The following is a 22,644-nucleotide window of genomic DNA, read 5'->3' as shown; positions in this document are numbered from 1 at the left end:
ATATCATGTAACAATAAATTTCAATTAAGAATAACTCAACAATAAAGGAAGTCACATAATAATAAAAGAGGTAACAACTTTGACAAAGCATATAAGAGTAAACTTGACAAGTAAAAGTTATAACACGTGCTAACAACTCCAAATAAAGACATCATAGAACAAACTTGACAAATAAAACATATAAAATGTAACAACTTCGAATAAATACATAAAAGAAGCATATGAGTCTAAACCGATCAATTTCGATATATAAGTCCCAGTACGCACCCGTCACCTCGCGTACACGTATTTCACATAATTCAAATAATACAATAAATCCTAAATTCTAAGGGGTAGTTTTCCCCACACAACGTTATGCAAAACACTTACCTCAAAGAAGCTAAATCAATACTCTAAAATGACTTTCTCATGTGAAACAACCTTCGAACGGCTCGAATCTAGCAAAAATAACTTAATATCATAAATAAAATCTATAGCAAATAGTTCCGGATAATAAAGTTTCGATCTATAATGAAAACTAAATAGTCAATCCAAAGAGTCAACCCCGGGATCGCACCTAGGAAACTGACAAAACTCATAAAATCCAAACACCAATTCCGATATGAGTCCAACCATACAAATATTATCTAATTCCGACATCAAATCATCCTTCTACATTTTAGAAAGTGTTTACAAAAATTCCTAACTTCTCCAATTCAAATCACTAATTAAATGATAAAAATAAAGATTAAATTATTAAATAAAACCAAATCCGAGTCAAGAATACTTATGCCAATCCAAATGGTCAAAAATATCCTCTAAAATCGCCCAAAACTGAGCTCTCTAACCCAAAAAGTGATAAAAATATCATAACCCTCGAAATAGAGTACTTTTATATTCTGCCCAGATATTTACACATCGCGAATGCGGAATTACCTTCGCGGTCATGGATACAAAAATAATAGCTCACGAAACGTTCTTCGCAAATGCGTAAAACCAACCGCGAACGCGACAAACAACCTGCAGCAAACAACGCGAACGCGTTGACAGTCACGCGATCGCGGATAACGAGCATCTGATGCCCCTTTCATCTTTTCCCTTACGCGAACGCGGAAGCTTTAACGCGAACGCAAACCACAACCAGCTGGACCTTCGCGATCACATACCCACAATCGCGTCCACGATGAACAAAAACATTGAGCTCCTAGAATCACTTCTCGATCGCGGCTTCATCTTCCCAATCGCAAAGAACAACAGACACACCAGTAAACCAACAATTCTAAAACATGAAGAAAAGGCATGTAGCCCATTCGAAACACAAACGAGCCCCCCTCCCGAACATGCTAACAAGTTCCATAACATAACATGGACCTGCTCGAGGCCTCAAATCATATCAAACAACATCAAAACTACGAATCACACCTCAATTCAAGCCTAATGAACTCGCGCCAAAACATATCAAATCAACCCGGAATGATCTCAATTTTTGCATGCAAGTCCTAACTGACACAACAATACTATACCAGCTCCTAGAATCACAATCTGAATCCGATAACAACAAAGTCAGTTCTCGGTCAAATATTTTAACCTTTCAAACCTTCAACTTTCCAACCTCTAACACAAGAACCATAACTTGTAATACACAATACGAAGCTGCACGAGAACTTAAGCCATCGAACGAGACACTAATTCTGAAAATGACCAGTCGGGTCGTTACAGTTAAGCTGAAGGAGTGGAATTTGACAACTCAAGGCAATCTAGCAAAGAAGAAAAATAACATCCTTAATCAAATTTCAAATATGGATACAATCTAGTAGTAGAAAAATGTGAATAATAAGGAATTGGTATTGAAACCTAATATATCTATAGAATTTGAGGAAGTGGCAAAAAATGATGAAATTTACTATAGGCAAAGGTCTAGAATTCGAAATATGAAGTAGAGTGACAATTATACTAAATTTTTATAAAGGTTAGAAAATACACACAAAAGGTATAACAGCATTGATCAACTTGAGGTTGATGGGGAGACACAAGAGGAACCTAGAGATACCAAAGAGGAGATAGTGAGATTTTACAAGCAACTTTACATAGAATACGGACCAGTATTGAATTTAACTAGGGACCTTGAAATCACATAACAAAAAAAGGAATGGCTCTAGAGACCGTTTGGGTAACATGAAGTTATTGATAGCATAGACTATGTGCTATTGACATATTGTTTGGACCAGATGGTTTTAGCATGGGCTTTTTCACTAAATTCTAGAATATTATAAATGAAGGCATCATGATGAATGCTCGGAACTTTCGTAGCCAGAAGTTTCCTTTAGAAAAGCCTAAATGTCATTTATATAGCCTTAATACCTAAGAAAAATAATGCAAAAGAACTGTGAGACCTATCAACTTGATAGGTAGCGTGTATAAAATTATATCTAAACTACTGCTAGAAAGACTCAAAGTAGTGATGCATAAGCTGGTTGACATACATCAAGATACATTTATCAATGGAAGTCAAATAATAGATCTTGCACTTATTGGAAATGAATGCCTTGACTCAAGATTGAAGGAGAATAACCAAGGAATCTTATGCAAATAAGATATAGAAAAAGCTTTTGACCATATGAACTTGGAATATTCATTAAATGCATTGAGGAGAATGGATTTACTCACAAAAATAAAATCAGTTGGATCAAGTTCTACAGATCCATAGTTTAGTTTTTCCATCCTTATTAATAGATCACCTGAAGCTTTTTTTCCATCTTATAGTGGATTGAGGTAGGGCGATCCTCTATCTCCTTTCCTTTTCATACTGGCAATGGAAGGTCTGAATAATATATTACAAACAGCCCAATGTAACAGCTGGATTAGAGGTTTTAAAGTCAATAGCAGATTATGCAAATGTTTTCTGTGATGTAAATGTGAAATAGATGAAGGGGTGTCATAACTACATATTAACTAGATAAAACTGCAATTTAGGCTTGGGGAACTTAGTTGAGTATTCCTCCTATTCATCATAATGCATGTGTTATGATAAGAGTTTGAATGACTTGAGGAAGGTGATACGACTGTCATAAGAATACAATATGCATCTCATATATGTGATACACTAGCACCATACGGACTTATGAGAGGTATAGCTAAGTACCAGTGCAAAGTCATGGTACTTGAGGAAGAAGAGTAATTGTAAGCTCTCAAATAATGTAATTATGGCTTTAATTAAAGTGGGGGAGCTTACCATCAACGATTGAATCATATGTGCGTGTGTCATTATAGCTACTAGACTAAGGTGTAGTTGTGGCTTAATTATGACTTGAAAAGGGTGACATCAAGGTTGACTTGGCCAACAAATTGTTGGATGTGTGATGTACTACATCTGATTGACATGACAAGATTATTGGATGATCCGGGTTTGTTAAATTTTCTAGATATAATGTGGAGTGAGGAAATATTCATTGAGTTGCCTACGAGCAAGATTACTTCTTCTAAAAGGATAATGTGCAATAGAACATAACCTGTTCAACATGTTTGATTGTGCATCCGGGATTTGAGTTGAGTGGTCGATGCTCAAAACAGATTGAGGGGTTAGCAAGTTTCAAGATGCAGTGCTTGAGAGGGCTCTAGATGTTGCACTAATTGAGAACTTGAGTTTTCATTGGATTATGCCTGGACTTGGGGAACTACTACATTAGTGTTGGTATGACTTTGCAGAATCAGAGAGATAAAATGAACAATACTAGATTCAATGGAGGACTCTTTAGAGTGAAGGTATCAGTTCGGGATACTTTAGTGTGTGAGAAGGGGATAGAGAAGCTTATGGTTATTGTGATGATATTGCTTGGTGTTGGGATCACTTGTGTGATTTTGGTTGAATACCATAGTGCTTTGGGAAAACAAGTGATGTCTTGGAGGGGAATCAAGAGTGTCATGACCCAATTCCCACCATAGACCGTGATAGCGCAGAACGCTTCTGTTTGGAAAGTCAACCACAGATCCACACGTTGATTGATAGTTCATAACGCATTATGAACAAATGATGAAATAAATAAGCAATATAATTCTGTTTTCATAGTAAACTACTAACATTTATCTTCAACGTTATAATACAATCAAAATATAAAACCAAATATCATAACAAAAATACAATCTTAAACAATGGTCTAAAATTCCCAAAACTCGATGTCACAAATGCATGAGCATCTACTGGAATATACAAGAATACTTCAGCGACTGTCTGGAATGAAAAATAGGCAGTATACAGTAAATGAATTGGAAGGGGACTCTGTGTACTACGGTTCGTGACATAGAAGTTGCAGCTCACCACAAAGTCTCCTCAACAGTTGCGCACCAGTATGACCACCAAATGTACCTGACTCAGTACCTGTACAATTAATGTAGAAGTGTACTATGAGTACGTAAATCAATATGTAACCAGTAAGTATCTAGTCTAACCTTGAAGAAGTATTGGCGAGAGGTCGACATCGACACTTACTAATGGTCCAGTAATACAAAGTACAATAAAAGTAGACAAGTATCAAGTATAGAAAGTAGCAACAAAACAAACACATATGTATAACATAATCCTCAACAGACGAATAAACACAGAATCATCAACTACTAAGTATCGCCTCGAATGGAATGTATGAGGCCAATATCTAATGTAAATGTCAAATCTGAGTTAGGTTACTCATATTACGCTCTGAGTCCCTATCGAAATAATTTGCACGATTCCGCCGAGGGGAACGACCCGATACCATAAGAGTGTTTCATAGTGTTGCCGAGGTGAATAACCTGATCCCATAAGAGTGTTTCATAAAGCACCTACAGGGATAAATTCTCTCTTACAAGGTTAGATAGGAGACTTACTTTTCTCGAGCAACCCAATCAAAACATACTCAAAAACTCGTAATTTAATAATTTAAAACAAATCTCAACTCCACACGAAAAGTCAACAAAGTCAACTTCTAAGCTCACGCGTTTGAATTCCAAAAATTCTAGAAAATAAATATTACCCATAGCACGACGAATTTAAATATATAACTTATTCCAAATATAATGTCCAACAAACTCAAAAAATCCATTTCTAGAACATCTTCCAAAATCCCACATTTTCCACCTCAAATCATGAATTTACAAGTTTAAATTTATACATATTCACGAAATATAATAAAAAAATGGGTTAGAAACACTTACCCTCAATATGTGGCTGAAATGGCCCTAAAGAATTACCTCAAAATCGGTTCCAAATGATCCCAAAATGAAAAATGAGGAGAAACCCCGAAATTCCAAATTATAAGGTCTGCCCAAGCACTATCTTTCGCGGACGCAGCACGTGCTTCACGTTCGTGAAGCCCAGCTCTTCTTTTGCCAAAACTCCTCTTCATGAATGCGATAAAGGGACCGCGAATGCGATGCCTTGACAGGCCTACCTTACGCAAACGTGACCACACCTTCGAGAAAGTGAAGGCCAAACCTCCAATCCTAGCTTCTTGTTCGCGTACACGACCTCCTTGTCGCAAATGCAGAGCACCACTCCCCCAAGCCTTCTCAAACGCAAATCACCAAGCACGAACGCGAAACATAAATAGCCTCCAGCCCAATTCCTTCATCGCAAACACGTGCTTCCCACAGCATTCGCAAAGAACAACACCGAAACCAGCAACACCAAAACACACCCACCTGGTCTGGAACCACCCCAAAATGTACCCGAGGCCCAACAGATCTTATCCAATTATACAACTCAATCCCAATTCTTTATCCAAACTTACCCCAAATGCTAAATGCCACAAATAACATCAAAACAACTTTCAAACCTTTAAACTTCACTGAATGCGTTATGAAAACTTCATACTGAGGTTCCAATCAACTAAGTAAGCCTATCCAATATCCCGAAACATCGCCCGAAGTCCGATCATGCGAAAGTCAACCCCAAGTGAAACACAAATTCAAAAACCTTCAAAATGTAAACTTCCGACAATAAGCGTCAAAATACTCCTGACTCAACCTGAACATACTCACAAGTCCTAAATCACCTTTTGAAGCTATAAGAACCTTTAAATCCATATTCCGAGGTCTTTTACTATTGTGAGAATCACTTTTCCAAATCAATTCCGAACTTCTCGAACATCAAAACCAAACATACAAGCAACTCATAATGCATCATATAAAGCTACTCAAGGTCTCAATCCACCGAACATAATGCTAATACTCAAAATGCCTGGTCAGGTCATTATATTCTCCCATACTTACGTTCTTCCTCGAACATGCCAAGAGTCGCTCCAAAGCTACCAAATAGCCGTGTAAGCTCCTCATACAACACCCATGCTGCCCCAATCTCTATAAGTCCATTAACAAACCTCCGACTGAGGATCCTTCCTTCGACCTTAGACCACAAGCCTAAAAATCAAATTTCAACATCCAAAATTTCATATAAGATCTGATTCTTATATGCATACACTATATTAATCCCCACAAGTTGCATCAAGTCATAAGTATAGCCTCAACATATATAACCACATGATGTGCCCCATAACTCATATGCCCATAACCATATCTTCTTCCTGCAACAACTGTTCATTACTGAACCCGATACTGTTAACATACCTCATACTACATAGAGCCCTGTGCGAAGCCTTCACAACACTTGATGATAGTAACATCTAAGAACTCATGACCACCAATCAGAACCACAAGTCATGAAGTTCTCTCGCACCATAAGAACCATTACCAAATTCTGAGTTAAATAATGGTAGCCTTATTCATAACATAACTTATCCAGATATGATTACATTAATTCTAGGCCCAATAACCTCGTCTCAACCAGTACAAGTTGTTGGACCGACTGGCCACATCAAATACCATCTAGAATCTTATACTATGCGATCTATGAGCCAAGCAACCACAACTTGAATATGACCAAAAGAGAACCAAAGTACAAGAACTATCAAGTACGCGTAACACATATAACACCCAAACAAAATGCTATGAATTTATACAACAGAGGATAAGCAAAACATACAAAATAAGTACACGAAATCATATCCATTATCTCATTGTTATGGCGTGCAACCCAATACCCGATCCAAACATAATACTCGTGGCGGCGTGCCACCCAATACACATATAATAATTCGCATGGGAATACCCATCGAGCCAAAATGGTTGTATTTACTAGACACACGTATTTCAACAACAAGCGCACCAAGTGTATAAACATAACCCTGGGGAGACGGATAGCATAATATGCTTGGGAAAAAGGCCAAGCGCGACTAAGGTACAATAAACAAATCAGCATCTCGAGAGCTATCTCGCTCATATATCGCCACAAAACCTACATAAGACCAGAACATGCGTGTGAATAATGAAGAAGCCTCACAATCCATCATAAGAGTAACGCATGAAATTGATCAGGGCATGAATAACATCAGCCCTGCCCGATGACATATCCAACGATAACTATGATGATGAATATACATTCTTATTAGGCCCACCAATAGGCCTCCCAAATTGGGTCAATAGCCTTCCAAAAGTCCATAGTGACCATATCCATGTCACCTATAATCAGTTGTCAAATCTTGAACACACTTCCACAATCCGCAACCAAAGGAATAGCCTGGCTCTCAGAAATACAATCTCCAAACTATGAGAGTACCAGAATCTCCGTACGTGATCTCTAACTCTCTCACTTAAATGACTAATACATCACACATACACAATCGCCTCAGGAGAAACACTCATATAAAATCTTCTGTACCAAGTAGCAAAACTTGAACCTTAGTGGCTACCAACTATACTATTTTTGGAATGCTAGCCAAGCATCCACAAATCAATACACAATGCCTCTTCCACAAGGCACACCATTTTCAAGCGACACAAAAATAGTGTTAGCATACTCAACAAAATCATAACCTCGGCCCTTCAATCCCAATTCCACGCAGCTCACTACATCGATCATGCTATCATGAGAGAGTACGAGAATCTCGTTATCAATTCTGAATCATGAATAAAATACATATCAGCTCGACCAGAACCTTACAATTGACTCCATTCAATAGAAAATCGTAACACACAATAATCCTTCAATAACCTTAGAAGACATCCACTTCATGTCACAGTCAACACCATCATAACTCCTCGAACCTTTTTGCATATAACCATGTCGTCAGAACTGAATCCCCATGAATAAACCAAGTCATATAGATATCCAACCCAAAATGTATTGCCACACAAACAACTGTAAAGCCCTATCATATCGAAGGAACTGATCATTTCTCTTACCACGCTGATCCAAGCCACTGCTAAACTGACCAACTCCTTTAGATCCCTCTTGACTTGCCTTCAAGATACAGTCCTCTTTCCCAGCACACTATGGCCCCAATAAAATTCATCCCAAGTGATCCCCACATGAAACCACTCCATTCCCCTCTGCTACACCCAATAGTACTTCAAACTTATATGCTCGTTCTGAAGAGACCTTTTGTGACTCCGAAGTTGTTTCTTCCATCTCTCTAATACCAAGAACCAATAATGATATAGAAATTTTTCAAGTCTCTTCCATAATTCCATGCAAAACTTAATCCTTAGTCACACATGAATCTTGAACCCTTAGGCACCACATCTTAGATCCCGAGCCTACTAGCACCATTCTTGAGAGTCACTCACTCTGACCTAGCCCCGACTACATAGCCAATAACTAGTGCTCCATTAGCACATGAATAATCATAAAGAAGCACCCAAGAGAATCCTCTGCCATTACACACTACATCCACAAAAGACTAGCAGACTTGAGCCATCCCTCAATCTTATATATATATATATATATATATATATATATATATATATATATATATATATTAATAAGGTGAAATTTAACACACACCCATCAAATTCTTTGCCTGAATTACCCTCGATGTCCTCTTTCTCAAGCCATAAATATTCCACAAACGTACCAAATTCTAGAAACTACAAAACACATGACCATGTGATGCAATTATCGATGGTAGCCCCCCCTGGCTTTTAGCCAAAGCGCATAACCCAATAACCCATAATGACATTTCCTCCTCAGTTACCATGATCTTGTACTATTACTCAGCTGAATTTCTCATAAGCTCATATTGCACTAATTATAACTCATCCCAAAATTATCAGTCCCAAATGCACATTCAACCATATGACAGCCATGTCATCTTCCTCAAGCGATCCAAACCCATGTCGTAGCACACACATCGTATTGGATAGAAAGTAAAATGCTTCATAGGGACCTCATAAGAAATCATACAACCCCTAACCTTCTCATTGAATATAGACCACCTATGTAACCTCATAACAACATCCTCCAATGACATTAACGTAGTTATAACCACTATGAAATCAGTTAATCCTCATGGCTCCACATTCGTCCACCGGTTGTAAGAATATGTTCATTCCATCAACATCAACTGAAGATCCAACAACACGTTCAAAACTCTAGACTACATTGCACTCCAAAATGATAATCAAGCATTTACATTCCCTCTGCATTCCAAGCAACTCTTTTCATCACATTCGAACATTCTAAGTATAGAAGCCACTATCCCAAATAAAATGCACAGACTTAGACATTTGTCCTCATTATCGTACCAAACTCTCTCAAACCGTGTGGCTACCCTGCCACAAAATCCATAATGATACGCTCCCACTTCCACTCCGATTTAGCCATCTTTCGAAGAAAACTACTCGGTCTCTGCTGCTAATACTTGACATGCTAACAATTCAAGCACTGCAAGACATGTCCACCAATATCCTTTTTCATCCTCCGCCACCACTAATGCGGCCTCAAATCACGATCCATCTTCGTAGCACCCGGATGAATAGAATGGCATCAACTCTAAGCCTCCTCAAGCATCATCTCTCACGAACCATCAATACTGGAAACAAAGATTCGAGATGAAGTTACAACATACTTTCACCACTAAGGACTACCTCCTCAGCACCGCCTCGCACCACCGTGTCCCTATGGGCACACAAATGGAGACCACTATACTAATGAGCCTTAATGCTCTAAAACAAGGATGACAGCTATGTAGCATAGTAAGCAGAAATGAAGCAGACATATCGTATAACATGATCCTCAATATAAGAATAAATACGGAATCATCAACTACTAAGTATCGTCTCAAATGGAATGCGTGAGGCCAATATACGATGTAAATGTCAAATCCAAGTTAGGATACTCATATACGCACTGACTCCCTATCGAAACATTTTGCATGATTCTGACGAGGCAAACAACCCGATCCAATAGATGCATATCATAATAATGCTGAGAGACGAACAAATCGATCCATAATTATATCTCATAATCCTATCGAGGCGAATGATCGATTCCCATAAGAGTACTGCTGAGGCGATCCACCCGATTCCATAAGAAAAGTGAAACTTTCGATAGGTCATCAGCCCAACTTGAAAATATACGTGCGAGCTAAGAAATCATGAAAATTTTCGGACAAATAAGTGCAACGCGAGCAAAATCCGTAAGAGAAAAAATAATTTCTGCACGTAATCATGTAGCGCACAAACTTTCTAGAATATCAAAGCTCGATACTCTATGCAAGTCTATTATGAAGCTAAAATATAAATTAAAGCATTTGAACAGGTAAGAATAACTCAAGTAATACAGTTAAATCATCGTGTGAGTCTCAGTCTACTCGGACATAAACAAGAATCTGGAATACTCACAAACGCTCATTATCTCATATGTGTGTACCTCCTATCACACCTAGCATGTAGCAAATAAAGCACATACATGGGTAAATCCTCTCTTACAAGGTTAGATGTCACGACCCTAATTTTTCTCCTTGACTGTCGTGATGGCACCTAGTCTCTAAGATTAGGTAATCCTATCAAATGAAAGATTATGAAAGAAATAAAGGCTAAGAACATGATATAAACTAGCAAATCTCATAAATATCTCGAAAATGGAATCACATCTACAATGCTCCCAAAACCTGGTGAGACTGAGTCATAAGCTCTATAGAATACACTAGAATATCTACTACAACATTGTCTGAACAAGAAATACAACAGAATGAAAAGATAATGGAAGGTGACTTCGAGGCCTATGGACGCCGAGCAGGTATACCTTGAAGTATCCTGAATATAGCTACAATCAATCACTAACGTCTAGCATGGGCAGACGTACCTAGATCTGCACAAAAAGATATGCAGAAATATAGTATAAGTACACCATATTGGTACCTAGTAAGTATCAACCCTAATCTCGGTAGAGTAGCGATGAGGCAAGGTCAAGACACCTACTAGGACATAATAAATAGAATGAAAATATAATAACGAGAAGTAATGGAAGGCGAAGAAATAAATGATAATGAAGCATGTTAATAACATGGACTAATAAAAGAATTTTAAGCATAGAAATAACAATAAAGAAGCAAATAAAGAGAACCACGGCAGCCAATAACTCTTTTTAACATGAGATACACAACAAGAATCACAACCGGTGTACCACCTCGTATACAACAAGAATGACAATCGAGGTATCGCCTCATATAAAACAAGAATCACCGCCGAGGTACCGCCTCGTGAGCCTTACATTAAGATAGTTTTGAAAATATTTTTCTTGAAATAGCTACACGCGCATTAGCCCACCTTATGATGCCGCGTGGCTTCAAGTAATTCTCTTACTAGCAACACGCACAAAAATACCACCTTATGCCACCGCATGCACATTAACCCCTATCCTTATACAGTTGCATGCGCATCAATATCACAACACAATAACAACTCGCACCACAAGTGCCCATATGCCACAACTTGCCAAAAATCAACAATATGATGTTTCCATAACAAATAGCACATGGCTCAACTACAATGTATACAAGTATATCAAAAATAACAATCAATGTGAATTGCTCAACAAGGAAGATATCTCAATATTTAACAACTTTGCCTCAATGTGATAACAACTTTCACAACTGCAACACCAATAACTCAACAAGAAGATAATTCATGAAATAACTAATTCAAGTAAAAGTAATTCAACAATTGAGGATGTAACAAGGCAATAAGGAAAAAAATAACTTCAACTAAAGCATTAGAGCAAAGTATCAAGTAAGATGTAGAACAAGTGTTAACAAAGTTAAATGAGGCATGTAAGGATATACTAGCACAAGAGTAGAATGACAATTTAAAACATGAAATGACAACTCAATTAAAGGTACGGAAGAAAGAAACCCTCAAACGCAGTCTGAAAATGCTCTTAAGGGATGAGATGCCGCTACAGTAACGGGTGGTGGTCTTATGGCCACCATTTTATGGTCCGGCGGTGGAAAACCACCAGACCTGTCCCAAAAGATGCACATTGATAAGGCGAACACACCCCAACAAGTTTCATTCCAAAAATCCAAAGGAGATGTTATAGATCGCAAAAATAGCATCGCATGTACTATAGCAAATAGTGACTTGCACAGTTCTGAAATTTCCCAGCTCGTTTCTGGGTTACAAGCTCATAGCAATACACAAAACAATGCCAAACTAGAATCATATGTTGGTCGTTTGTATCACACACAACAACGCAACAAATCTAACAAAGACAATTCTCAAGAAAACAGAAGTTGTTCATGGGATCCAAACTCTACAGTTTATAATGGAAGAAATGGAAGAATTTGCTAAGGAAGAAGGACTACATCAAGCTATTGTGATCAAGTTATCTAATGGCACACCAAATCTGGAAGTTTTGAGAACCTTACTACCCAAGTTTCTAGGTGTAAAAGGTAACCGTTTACTAGGTTTACTCTCACAAAGACAACTATTGTTGGGTCTCGATCAATATGAAGATTTTGTCCCTGCATTAGCACGTAGTGTGAATGTTTTCTTACACAATGGCAAAGAACATGAAGTTAGTATTTTTCCATGGAGTATTGGTTTCAATCCTAACGAGGAAACATCAATGGTTGTTGTTTGGATTTTCTTACCAAGCTTATCGCCTGATTTGTTTTCTCGTCATTCACTACTGTCCATAGCTGCTGCCATTGGGAGGCCAATCGTAGTGGATAAGGCGATGCAGGTGAGGTCAAGCCCTAGTACGGATAGGGTGAGCGTAATTGTGGACTTGTTGGACAAGGTGCAGAACAAAATTAATATTCAAAGTATCGACAAAAAAACTGGAAAAATTAATGATGAAGTGCAGGAGATGGTGTATGATAATTTTTCCGTTATATTGTTCTCATTGTAAGCACCAAGGCCATGATGAGAGTTCATGTCGACGACTCGTGACTAATACCTAGAAGAATGATCAGGGTAAAAAAGGTATTGGAGAGAAATATAATGGTGATTTGAGGCAACTGTTAAACGAAAGGAGAGGTTTGAAAAAAGGTGAAAATGCAGTTGGAGATCAAGTTGATGCTACTGGAAATAAATATGTCACAACTGTAGATGCTCAAGTTGTAAACATGCCTCCTGCGACTGGGGATATGCAAGTCTGGTACAATATAAAGAAGCAACATATATTTTGGGTGTGGATATGCAAATTCAAAAAGCTAAAGAAAAAGAAGTGCAGAGGAGTGGGGATCAACAGATGAATATGTATACAGCTGCTGTTGGTGCTTTGAAGGCTACTGTTGATCAAGCTACTACTTCAGCCAAGCTTGATGTGGTGCAACATCATGTTGGGCCATCTGGTAATGTGAAGCAGAGACAAAATCATCAGTTAGTGCAGGAAGTAGCATCATTGGCAAAATCAAAAACTCCAGATATGAAGGTTACTGTTGTGGGTGCAACTGGTGTGGATTCAGTGGATATAATTGCTTCAGAAAAACCAGTAGATGATATAGCTACTGTTTTGCAAGATGTATGCTTGGAAAAATAAACTGGACAGGTGCTTGATGCAGGCATATCTGGGGCAATTCCAGCTGAAACTACTGCCCGGTTTGTTCATGAGGTGCAGTTCGACAATGTTAGGCGATTGAAAGAAGTCACTGCTAGCACAGATTTTACAAGAATGTACACAACTTCAAACAATATTGTGCAACCTATGGATAATATTACTGCAAGGAAATCAGCTGGGGTGAATGATACAACTGCAATAAGTGAGGAGAAGAATGCTTGTGTGACAGATAGTTTTAAACTATTTCAACTAGCTGATAAATCAACACGTCTGGCTCCTACTTTTGAAGAGAATCACGTGGATGTAATGGAATTGGAGTATGCAGCCTCAACTGATTATAAGATAGTGCCATCAGACACTGCACAAGCACATGTTTCAGCTGGAATGAATGAGGCAGCAAATGAGATTGTGAATCCTTCAGTTCGAACAACTGATAAGGCTTATCAATCGATGGCTAAAGGTGCTGGAGAGATACTACATTCCCCAAGACATTCAGCCACATCTCAAAGAGAATCTGATATAAAGAGTAATAACTGGACAGTTGTTGCTCGAACACCTAACAACAAACAATCTCTGGGCATTCAAGAACAGATTTTACCTTCTAAAGAGATTGGGTTTTCGAATTCTTTTGATGTGTTGGTGAATGAGGGTGAACATGCTAAGAAGGAATTTGGAAATAAGGAGCAACAGAAGGAAGACGATACATGATCAGTAAATGGAAAAACAAGTTCAACAGTTCATGAAAAACAGCAGAAAAATTCAACTGACTTTGCTGCTCGACTAGAGAGTTTACCAAGTCCTAATCACATTTTTTAGGCAAGTCAAGTAGCAATAGTAGATACATATGAGGGGTTTACACCAGTTTGTCAAAGATGGAAACAATCACCAACAGGTGGAACAATGTAACAGCTATCAAAAAATACAACTGCTCAAATGAATGTCTCAAAAAACATTGTCATTGTTGCCAGTCCTAACATCGTGGCAGCTACGATTGCACCTGAATCAACACTGCATATCTCCGAATCTAAGAAAGTGTCTTCAGGTCCTAAAAATCTGAACACTATAATGCTGCAGTTTTCCAGCCCTCACGTGAAAAGAATTATCAAGGATGCCCATCTGATGCCAAAAACTGAAAGTACTTCGACTGGAAAACTAAAGAGAAAGCTTAATTTGGATGCTCCAGAGTTCATTCCTAGAAAGTCTCATGCTGATACATGCATTCACAATGCAGTAACCCCACCAAATACTGGGCAAGAACATATTGGAAAAAGCAAAGCAGGTGCTATCTGGATGAAAAATGCAGCAACAAAAAGGACTGGGCAGCAGCAGAATTTTGCAAACACTCCAGCTAATACTCTTGTGTCTGGTCAATATGCAGCAACACCAGCAGTTGCTGGACAGCAGAAGCAAATTGCAAGCACGCCACAAGCAATAATATCAACTCCAAATGCTGGACAGCAGCAACAACATTTACAACCATGTATTGCAATAACGACTACACAAGCTGGACAACAGCAATTGGTTACATACAACCACTCCAGCTATTTTTGTGGAGGATAGAATTTTACTGAAGGCAATGGACATTTCTAACCTCCTAAACCTGTTAGCTCCATCTCAAGTTAGTAGCACTGGACATACGAAAGCAGTAATAACGAAAGCACCAGATACAAATGTACTGATGGCACAAATTACTGCCCAAAACTATCCAAATCCAGTGAACGTGGGCAGAGATTTGTATGAAGAGGGAGAGGAAGATGAACTGATTTATCACCAATGCATAGTACACAAAGTAAGAAGACTCATACAAGGAAGAAGAGTTGGGATGGCAAGGTGAATGAGGAAGTAAACGATAAGAGACTCCCAATGAGAGTTGCCATACAAAAACAGGCAGCCCCAACTACATCTACAAGGTCCAAACGTTCAATAAAAAAGTCATGAATTTTGAAGACATTCTGAAGAGGTTTGATGAAGATGATCAAGAACTACAAATTGAAGAAGTTACAAGTTCGGGCAACAAGGGACAAGAATCAAATTACTACTACATCCTATTTTACCATTTTATTAGTATAGTCATTTGTAATATCATCACGGAGTATGTTATAAACTCTGCGATGATCATAGAATATTTAGTGCTTTCTAGCTCTTTCTTTTTACATGTTTGTTAGTAGTCGAGGATATTTATGCCTCAATATGATTAGAAATGTAAGGTTGGGCCCATCATGTGGTTGCTCATGTCCTATGCCTTTGGAAAGACATCCAAATGGCTATGAGATTATCTGTCCTCGTGAGACTTTGCCGGCAAATACATGATCCTCTACATGAGGTTGCCATCATAAGGCAATGTGAGGCGCAGAGGAGTGATTATACAGCCAAGGCATATAGGCAACACTACTGGTGCTATTTTTCCCCTTATTTGTACTTTTTCTATGTGTTGCGCTTTTCTTTTCTATTATGAATAAAATAACTACTGGGCATGCCGAGTAGTATAATTTGCCAAAAATAAAAAATAAAATAAATAAAAAAATTTAAAGGTACGGAAAGAGTCCAAATATAACCTAAACCCTTGATTCAAATCCTACAAATAAAAGCATACGCCCATGTAAGCCTGAAGACTGATGCTCTCTAGACAGGGTGACTGCGCGCTACAGTAACGCAGTATAGAGAAATGGTCACCGCCCTTCCGTCCGACGGTGGAAAGCCACCAGACCTTTCCCAAAATATGCGTCTACATATTGTGCATCCATTCCAACAAAAATCATCTTAAAACATTTCCCCAACTACTGCAGATTTACGAATGAACGTTGCGAACACTGTTACAAAAAACCAACTGGGAACTTTGTATAACTACATCAGCAAACTTCAGACAAGTCGAGATGCTGCAGGTACTGAAGATTCATCTCTAGGACATTATCTATCTTCTCCTAAAAAATTGGAATATTTCAACATCAAAATTAGCTTCCACGAACAAGCACAGCCCTCCGATATGCAACAGATGGCCGAAACAGAGCTGCGGAGGAACATATGTATCAAGGTCAATGCCAATTTGTTACTGTTGATAAGGACAGTGGGAATACTAGGCCAAAAGAAATCTTCGTAGAACCAATCGCTCCATTAATGCAAAACAGTTTTACGACAGAAATTCGTTCACCAACTATTCGTCCAAATGCCAATGACAACGTCACTCGCCAACCCTTGGCTATGGGAGAGGCAATTCAATACAATAAGGATCCAGTTACTAGCAAAAATCTTCAGGACTCCTATGCTGCACGGTTGCATACCAACAAATCCGCCACGCTTGTACCCAAAATTGATTTAATTCCAACTAAGTTACTTCATGGACAACCAACAATTGAATTCACTATGGAGGAGGTTAATGCATTTACAATCGAAGAAGGATTACATCAAGCATGCGTGGTCAAGTTTTCTTACGGAAAATCGGAGTTACAGGAGCTACGCAAAGTTATTCCAAAACAATTCGAAGTGAAAGGCAATTGCAATATTGGTCAACTCGAATTTTGCCATCCTTTAATCAGATTTGATCTCTTTGAAGATTATGTTCAGTTCTTATTACGATCTGCTGAATATGTTAGAGCTAAGGGTGAAGAATTCTTCTTCATAACATTTTCATGGACTCTAGGATTCAATCCTAGAGAAGAGACATCCAAGGCAGTTGTTTGGATTTCATTTCCGGAGCTGCCACCCAATTTCTTTTCCAAAACATCATTATTGTCAATCACCGCAGCTGTAGGAAAACCATTTGCGGTGGACAAAGCGACATAAGACCGTACAAGACCAAGTACCGCTAGAGTTAAATTCTTGGTAGACCTACTGGGCAAACACCCTAAGCAAATTAGGTTACACATTGTGGACAGAGTTTCTTGAAAACGTATGGAGTATTATCGGGTATGGAGTATTATCGGGAGGTTGTCTATGAAAATCTCACAATATATTGCACCTACTGTAAACATCAAGGACATGAAGAAAGTGCATGTCGATTGATGATGGCTAAGGTTAAGGATGGTGGTCGCAGTGACAAGGAAATAGGGGCAGTGCATGGATTGGCGCCTACCGTCGAGATGGTTAGTGTACAACAATTAAAAGGGGATGCTAGGGATTATTTGAATGCAAAGAGAGCTGGCCAACAAGTGATAGAAGCTTCACTTCCTGATCAAACAATTGGGCAGCAGATGTTATTGCAATTGCAAACTGGTAAAACTCAGCAAAGTACTACTGTGCAACAAGATGCTATTGTGAACGTAAATATTCATGCTGGACATTCTAAGGTTCAGGTGGAAAGAAGAAAAAATGCACTGATTAATAATGTTGTTCTTAAGGGTTTGGTTCAGTTGGATGCAACAACAAAGATTGTGGAACAACATGCTGCCAAAGCTTTGCCGAAGTTGAACTCAACTCAATGATCTAATCCTAATGGTACTGAAAATGTTAGATGAACTGAAGCTGCTGCTGTTGGGAATTCTCTAGGTGGACAGTTTGCAGATGGTGGTTTTACAGGCGAACAATATGTGATTGATGCTCATGACAAATCTGGGAAATCAAGTGAAGTAGCAGCCCAGTTTTTTGTTGTCGTGCAACAAGCAGCAACCTATCATTCTCACGATTTGCACGCTACTAATGATCCTGCTTGTCCAGTTTCTTCTACGTTGGATGGAGTTGGTGATCATGATTATATAACTAGCAAAACAGCTGGGGTTCAACAACAGCTTGATGTTAATAAACATACTGGTTTTCAAATACAGATGTCAGCAGCTGTGCAGGAGGAGGAAGTTGGGGTAGATCATCCTACTGTAGCAGTGAGTGAATCAGTTGAAATATCTGTAGCTGGTCAGGTTATTGCTGGTGCAAACAATGCTAGCTTGAAGGCTTCAACAACTGGTTCATTAAAGGCAGGTGTACATAAGGTGCAGCAGATTGAACAGAAACAAGAAGTGGTAAATCGATCTTCAGGGAGGTCTGTTGCAGCTAACATTACTGCAGCTGATATAGTAGCATCAAAGTCCCAACCTGTGCAACAAGGTAACTATCTAGATTGGACAGTAGTTAATCGAGCTCATATACCACCTAACATAGCAAAAAGACAAGGGAACATAAATCAGATTACTGAAGCAAGTTCAGCAGTTCAACTATGTGATGATTTGAAGAAAATCATATGCTCAAACATGTTTGAAAAATTGAACAATGAGCAGGAAAATGCAGTTGGGATTTTGCAGGAGAAGGAGCTTGAAGGTTCTTGTGCTTTAGCTAATGCAGCTGCTGCAGGGGTTGAGGCAGCATCAAGAAACAGTCATTCAAAGGCAACAGGCAGTGCAAAATAGAACCAGACCTCAAACAATACAACAGCTCCAACTAATGTCTCAAAGGACATTATTCTTGTTGATGATCCAAATGCAGTAACATCAGCACCAACAGTACATATCTGCAATCCAGATTTGGATAAAATGATAAAGGACTCAAACGCAGCTATGTTGCTGCATACCATTAAATAAATTAATGCCCCATTGGTTACCTTTAATACCTCTGTTCATGAGGTTCCTTCGCAATCGATCGAGTCATATGGTGAAAGAGCAGTTGATTCTGCACAGCAACTCCTGTCAACATGTAACAATCAACAAGCAAATGCAGGTATGACTTCATAATCTCAAGCATCCACAAATGAAGGAAGTTGTTCTAAGGAGAAACAAGATGCTACCAGTGCTGTCTTGGTTGGTCGTAAAACATGGGCTGACCAAGTAGAAGAGTATGATTCTAAGGAGCAACAAGATGCTACCCGTGCTGTCTTGGTTGGTCGTAAAACATGGGCTGACCAAGTAGAAGAGTATGAACAAGGTGAAGAAAATGTTGTTGATAACCAGCAGCCAAGAATAACTTAGGCTTCTAAGCCAAGAATCAAATGGTACAATTCAACCTGAAATCTTCCCGGAACGCAACCAATGTACCCCGAAATTCATAAAAATGTAAACACACATGTGTTAAGCATCAAAAAGGGAAACATGGCACAATTACACAAAATGACCGGTTTAGTCGTTACATTAGACATGAGACTTATCTTGCTCAAAAATTTGATAATCGTCTCCAACACCTCTCTAACACCTCTCTAACACCTCAAACTAATGCCAAATGATTCGAAACTAGGCAAAGAGCGTGAAAACCAATCAAAACATACTAAAAAGTCGTAATTTAATAATTTGAAGCAATTCTCAACTCAACAAATCGTATTTTGAAATTTCTCAAAAACAATTATTACTCATAGTACCACAAACTCAAATATATAACTTATTACAAATTTCATGGTCAAAATTAAAAAATACCATTTCTAGATCATCTTCCAAAATCACACATTTTTCCACCACAAATCATGAATTTATAGGTCTAAATTCCTACATATTCATGAAATATCATCAAAAGTGGGTTAGAAACACCTACCCTCAATATGTGGGTGAAATGGCTCTAAAAAGTGGGTGAAACACTTACAAAGGCTCCAAGTGAACTCAAAATGAATAATAGGGAGAAACCTTGAAATTCCAACTTATAAGGTCTGCCCAAGCATTACCCTTCGCAAACGTGGCACCTACCTCGCATTTGCGAAGCGCAACTCCGCTTCTGCCAAAAATCCTCTTTGCGAACGCGAGAAAGGGACCGTGAACGTGATGCATTGGCAGTCCTGCCTCACGCGAATGCAACCACACCTTCGTGAACGCGAAGGCCAAACCTTCAGACCCAGCTTCTTCTTCGCGAACGTGACCTCCTTGTCGCGAACGTGAAGCACCACTGCCTCAACCTCCACGAATGCAACTCACCCACTGCAAACGCTAAGCACAAATGGCCTCCAGCCTAATCCCTTCATCACGAACACTTGCTTCCCACCATGTTCGCAAAGAACAACACCAGAACCAGCAATTAGCATCAAGAAAACACACCGATATGATCCGAAAACACCTCGAATTACACCCGAGGCCCGCGAGACCTCGTCCAATCTTAGAACCCAGTCCCAATACCTTATCTAAACTTACCTAAGCACTCGAAATGCTATGAATGACATCAAAACCAAGAGTCGACGATACAATTTCGTCTCTTAATTTTTAAGCCTTCAAACTTCACTGAACGCGTCTGAATCACACTTCGCTATTTCAAAATACGACCAAACTTCACACGCAGGTTCCAATAAACGAGCCTATCCGAGGTCCCATAACACCATCTTGAGTCTGATGACACTAAAGTCTACCCCAAGTCAAACTTAGCAAATTCAAAAACCTTCAAAATACAAACTTCTGACAATAAGCGTTGAATCGCTCCTGGACCACCTGATACTCAACCCAGACATATTTCCAAGTATGAAATCACCTTATGAACCTATAGAACCTTCAAATATCGATTTTGATATTGTTTGCTCAAAATTCAAACCTTGGTCAACTCTCTTAATTTATAGCTTATATTTTGAGAATTATTGTTCCAAATCAATCCCTAACTTCTCGAACATCGAAACCAAACATACACGAAACTCATAATGCATCATATGAAACCATTCAAGGTATCAATCCAGCAAACCAAATGCTAAAGCTCAAAACAACTGGTCGGGTCATTACAAAGAGTAATTATTAAAAAAGTGGGATTAGTATAGTAGAAGCATGGACGAGTAATGATTGATTTCTGGGGTAATCATGTATTACATATGCTTTGGGAAAGAGAGTTTGAGTATGGTAGTTTTTGGAGTTCATTGACTTAGAAAGATTCATTTCCAACGGCTTAATTGCATGGAAGTGAGCTTTGAAAAGCACAAGATCGTCTTCACCATGAATTTAAAATTGATGTTGCCAATAGGTTGGAGAAAGTACATTACTTGTTTGTGATTTGGTCTCACAGATTAAGTTAAGATGTACAGTTCTAGTCAATAGAGCTCTTTTAGAAAAACTATCCTATTTGGAGATTCAAGATGAATAACGGGGTTCTTATACTTAAGATATAATGTATTTATTGTTATAGTGAACTATGTGAGATTGAGGTTGACTAATAAAGGTTGTGGTTCATCTTCGAGCAGAAAATCTTGACTTTAAGACAACACAACTGATTTGAGTTGCTTAAAATGTATCGTAATACTATCTGGCATTACCTGGGAATTGGTATGGGTTGTAAAAGACTGTTGGGTCCAAACACACACGCAAGTATATGCGGTAGACAAGTAATAAAGTGATAAGAAAGTATCGTTCCCACGAGGATTTATAATCAACTATTGTCCAATTTAAGCTATTTATAGATTTAATGCTCAAGTGAGTGTGAAGAAGATGATTGTGCTTTTTGTAGTTAAATTACTACGATATAATAAGCAAGTAAGAAAATAAGATCTCAACTAGAGCAAACAAACACTTAGAAAGAATTCAATGAAATGGGGATACCCCCGTGGTTAAGGGATTAACGTCTCTCCTACTGTATTTTTCGGGTTGATGTAATCACTTAACTCGTCTAATTTGTTGATTAGCAGGGTTTCTTATGCTCGCAAAATATTTTTGATGCTTCGGTAGCCTATTCAAGCCAACCTAAGACAATATGTTTATAAAATCAAACTTGACAAGAACGCATATATATTTCCTGCAAAAATAACTAAGTAAGACTACTAGAATAGGTCTATCCTAATCACAAATCTATTCTCCGATGCCTGGATTCAAGAACTTACTCTATTGAATCCTATATGCAATCTATAGTTTTCACTTTCGAGTTCAAGTATAATTTGTTAGATAGTACTATATTGTTAGATACACAGTAGAATAATTAAGTGCAAT

The sequence above is a fragment of the Nicotiana tomentosiformis genome, chromosome 9 (genome assembly GCF_000390325.3).
Source record: "Nicotiana tomentosiformis chromosome 9, ASM39032v3, whole genome shotgun sequence".
In the NCBI taxonomy this organism is placed as follows: Eukaryota; Viridiplantae; Streptophyta; class Magnoliopsida; order Solanales; family Solanaceae; genus Nicotiana; species Nicotiana tomentosiformis.
Note: the sequence above shows the minus strand (reverse complement) of the source record.